Raw genomic sequence first — 5,114 nt, forward strand, 5'->3', positions numbered from 1 at the left:
GATTCTAGATCGAGCTAGTGGAGATTGTTAAGAAACTTACCTTTCCGAATAATCAAGCCATGAATAAGCTCGTGCATGCACAATACTGAAGAAAAGAGCTTACATTTATGAGATTTACATGAAAAGAAGGAATGAATATGACGTTTTGAAGGGAAAGAATATCTGATACTGACTATACCAGATTGATTGATTACAGTTCAAGTATTATCAGAAAGTTTCATAGTAGTTGTGGAAGCGGAAACCCGCACAATCGGAAGTTATAAGAAAATATCGGTGATCCAGATTCTACGATAGCCAACAACAAGTAATCAGGGACAAGATATGCGATAAAAATTATTCTAAAAGTAAAAACAAAAACGAGAAAAGAACAAATATGCTCTTTATTCCGAATTTACGCAAAAGAGTTGAAAAATGAAACAATACAAGGGGATAGTTTGAAAGAGAGAATACAATAGAACAGTATGGAAAGGCAATAAAGCTTCAAATTTCCGTTAGATTAACCACATAAGCCTAAAGTTCATATGCAATCGCAGCTCCTGTGTAAACAGTTGATAATTATAAAGCCTAAGTTCTAAGTTGTAGAGAGTTCCAACAGCGAAATTTATGTTTCTATTTCTCTGTCCTAGACTTGTTTATATACACCTCCAAGGTTGGCTATCTTTCCATTTTTCCGTATATTCCTATTTGTCTTGTTTCCGTAGTTCTCCCGATCTTTCCTATTTTGAGATTTTGAGTTTGTCTCTTATTCTCCGAATAGCATTTTTTTTTAATTTATACAAATTTATCTTAGCTGAAACGTTGTTAAATTCGGCACGACATATGCGCATTTATTAACTCAAAATTTTCGGCTTGTAAACTTTTATGAAAAGGAACTTTTTCATTGTTAGTTCGTAGTTTTGGCCATTAATCTTGAATGACAAAATTTGATCCTAACAATGATAAGTTAAACTGAACAAAAAAATAAGAATTCATAATTCACGTTGTTAACATAATGTTTGTGTTCAAAAATCATCTCTTATATTATGAGTATTTATAATATTTTTTATATTATGAATATTTAAAAAAATCAATAACTATTGGAGATGAAAATTTATTTATGATAAACTTGAAAGATTACCAAAAAATATTTTCAAAAGTCAAATATATATAGTCAAACATTCTAAATATATAGTCAAACATTCTAAACATAATTGTATTTCTAAAATGGACCATCTTGTAATTCTATAAAGCTCTTTTCCAGTGGCCTCCGGTTTTTCAAGTCTATTATTATTCAAAGAAAAAAACAACCAATGGCTAAAGCAGCTTTTTCACTTGTTCTCCCAATCATCTTCATTGTCATGTTTTGCTTAGGTATACATTTATTAAGATTTATTCATGAAAGTGTTTTCAATTTTTCCTGTCACAGAACAATTATTTTAGTGCTATCTTCATTCATTAGCACATATCCCAAATACTGTATTTGTTGGGGGTCGGAATGTTAAGACCCAAATATTGTAACTAATTGTCATGTTAGCGTTAGCTAGGTATAACTTTATACATGTTTAAATTATGTTCATCCCAATATTTACAAAATTTTAACTCTTGTACACCATTAATTTTAGGTTCGGTTTGTTCACTGCGATGTTTAATAAATATTTTTATTTATTTTTTATTTAGTTGATGAAAATATGGGATGCGGTCAATATATCGGTCCCTGCCCTGTTCGTGGAACTTGTGATCAAGCATGCAAAGCTCAATTTGGACCAAAGGCAGATGGCATATGTGACTTCACGGGTACTAAACGGTGTGCTTGCAAATATCCTTGTATGACTGATAAGACTCGGATTTGATTTCTATTCTGATTTGAAATCCTAACTTCATTCAAAATGTAAGAAAATATCATCATTAATAATAATGCAAAAAAATGCAACTGTTATTGTTTTTGGCAATAATTTTAACAAATTCTAACTATTTTGTAACTTTGAAAATAGTTAGAAGCATATAAAATGTTTCCAAAATATTAAAGACATCCAAAGTAAAATGATACTATAATATTTATAAGCGTATCTAACCATTTCGATAATATATATGAATATATCTAACCATTTCTATTAAATATTAAATAATGTATAGAACTTTAATTGAATTTATGATAAAAGCTAATGTAAAGGCAGTAGTTTAAACTCCATAAAGAAACAATATTTTTTTATGTTTTGTCAAAAATGAAAGAAAATTATCAATGTTAAAGAATTCAATAGACAAAAAGATATTATAACAATTTATGAAAAGAAAAGTATTTTTGAAATGCTGAAAGAGAAAGAAGAGATTCGTCAAATTATTTTGAACTTAAAAAAAAAAATTCAAAATTCAAAAACAAAAACGAAAACGAAGGAGATCAACAGTATCAGAATGTGCAATTAAAAAAAGAAGTTATATATGGTATGAAAATTCTCCTTGGTGGTGGTACCAAATGCACAAATGTCTTCAAAAGGAATTAGTCAGTCAGAGTCCCAGAGTTTGATCATACTGTATTTATAACTCATGGTAAAAAAGGTATTATTGATGTCTTTATATTATACTAGGAGCACATACGCGTTTCACGCATAATATTTTTTATTGTTGTTAAATATGTTTTTTTGGATGATGTAAATATGTAATTGTGCAGTCGTCTTTATTTGTTAAGAGCATTACTTGGTATTTCTATTGTATTATATAATAGTAGGTGATAAGTTAATATATTCTATGTTTTTTTCCAAAAATGTATTGTTGCGTGTATAGTAGTACTTAGTTAATAGTGAAATGAGTCTCTGATGTAAAGTATATTAAATTTCAATAGCTTTGTATTTAGACATTTGTAGATTTGAAGATTAACAGTTTCAGCGTCAAAACTGTATTTTGTTTTTTCGGTATTCAACTTGGAGAAAATATTCAAAATAACATACTCGTTGCTTGTCCTCCATATGTGGATTGTTTTACTGCGCTTGAAAGAAGAGGGAGAGGAAGATGTTGATCTTGGTCAGTCTGTGTATGAGATCTACAATCATAATGTGGAAGTCAGGGTATTTAAAACCGGGGTACGTGCTAGAATTGGTTTTGCTATGCTTTAGTTTCGAAATAAATCTTTAAGATTCCTTAATAAATTAGATGGTGTTAATCTTTGTTGACAGTGCAGGTTAACTTGCTTCTGTTGACGTGGATGAAGGAATTTGAGAGAATATTTTATGGAAATGTTTATGACCCGGCGCTACTTCCGGACGCTAAACCAAATGATCTACAAATCAAGTTATGGAGGTAAAGCTTAAATAAAGCTTTATGCATTGAATTTGGCAAAGATTACATAGTAAAATAGCTTGAGTCGAATGTATAATGCATTATTGTAGCAGCCATAGATATTGGAACTTTCTCAGATCTTTAATGGAATTGGATTGTAGGAACATATTTTCTGATGATGGAGCAACAACACCTGATGAACCAGATTTTAAAGCTAAAGCATGAGTTTCCCTCTCTTTAGGCTTTGTATACCAAACTGTTTGAGACATTGCTTGTGTGTTTCAGGCAACAGAAAGATATGTCCGTAGAGAAGTCGGTTCTCTTTCTTTAACAGGTGAATAAAACTAACCTATTTTATCTTTTAAGGGTATGCTTTTTATATAATGTTCTGTTTTGTAATGCACAGATAAAAGAGTCCATATTCTCCGGCAATTTCTTCTTCAATCCCTTGGAGAACAAAGCATCAATGACTTGAAAGAGCTGTGGCGTGAACCAGTCTTTCATTTGTTTATTTTTTTCTTCGGTGTCCTTATATCCAACTAGGGAATCATACACAATGGAATATGCTGGCTTTTTAGCATCCAGATGATCATGAAAACATGGTCAAAGTTAATTAGATCCTTGAAGTACATCTTTGACTTCAATTAATATCATAACGGTCCTTGTAATTCTAGTGATTTAACCGAATCTCATTGACACATGGTTTATGTATTCCTTTTAGTTTGAGTACGGTAAGGTTGTTTTTAACACTTGAACTGTCTGAAGTTTTAATTTTAGTTCAATTTAATGTCTCAGCTCATTAAACTGATGAACTTATTGGGATCATGGGAGGGAAGCATATTTTCTAAAATACTTTGGGCAAAATCCGAAATCTAAACAAAGTTCCAAAATTTGCAATTTCGACAACTGGATTATAGATTAGGTTTTAGTAATAAAATAAAAACTATCAAAACAAAATGCTGAGCATATTTACGATACAGAAAAATATTTCAATATCATAAAATCAGAACAGGAATTACGAATTAACTACTAAAACAATGATCATCGATATAGTAAATGAATAACTTGGGTCTATCAGGGAAGATTCAGAAGCTAAACATGGATAACATCAAATGCACATAGCATTAATCAGATCAAGTGTTGGATTAGATTTATTGCTTCATCATTATCACCACCGCCTATATAAATTCAAGATTAATCTGATTTAAAATCAAAGAATTATGATAAAACTTTGCAAAATCATTTATGGGTGGGGTAAGAATATGACTCAGTGGTGGCTAGTAATATTAGGTTCGATTCTGCCAGCAAATTACTTCAGCTGAACTCAGAAGAGGGAGCGTTATATCCTCATCGTCATCTCCACACCACCAAAACAATTTCAAAATTCAATCGAATTTTCAAAGGAAAAAATTAAATAAAAAAAAAACAAAGAGAGAAGGCTCAGTTCAGCGGGATTATCGACACAGAAACGAATCTCCGGTTAAGGAAGAAACGCCTCATTCCGGTCTGTTGAGCTTGATATTTTCCGAGTCGTCACTGCCTTCTCTATTTTAAATGAGAGGACATCTTTTGGAACAAAGACGAAACAATTTAACAAAAACAACGATAGAAGGATCTTCAAGAAAGATAAAACAAGGCAAGATGAAACTGATGATGATGAGGGCTAACGGCGAATGTTGTCTAATTATATATATTGTCAGGGGGTATTTAGGGTTTTCTTAGGTCTTCGTTGGAGGCCCATTATCAAATCAGCCCGGTCGTTAGTTTTCGAGGATTTTTTTTTTGGAGTTGGTTCAGTGTTATATTGGTTTTTGGTTTGATTTGGTTCAGTTAAATTGGCTAAAACTTCAAGTTACACAAGAGGT

At 31.2% G+C, this 5,114-nt stretch overlaps 1 pseudogene; it reads left to right on the forward strand.

Moving 5' to 3' along the window:
• The first annotated feature begins 1,667 nt into the window (after positions 1-1,667).
• Positions 1,668-3,724, forward strand: LOC106323511 (annotated as a pseudogene).
• The last annotated feature ends 1,390 nt before the right edge of the window (positions 3,725-5,114 follow it).

The sequence above is a fragment of the Brassica oleracea genome, chromosome C2 (genome assembly GCF_000695525.1).
Source record: "Brassica oleracea var. oleracea cultivar TO1000 chromosome C2, BOL, whole genome shotgun sequence".
Classification (NCBI taxonomy): Eukaryota; Viridiplantae; Streptophyta; class Magnoliopsida; order Brassicales; family Brassicaceae; genus Brassica; species Brassica oleracea.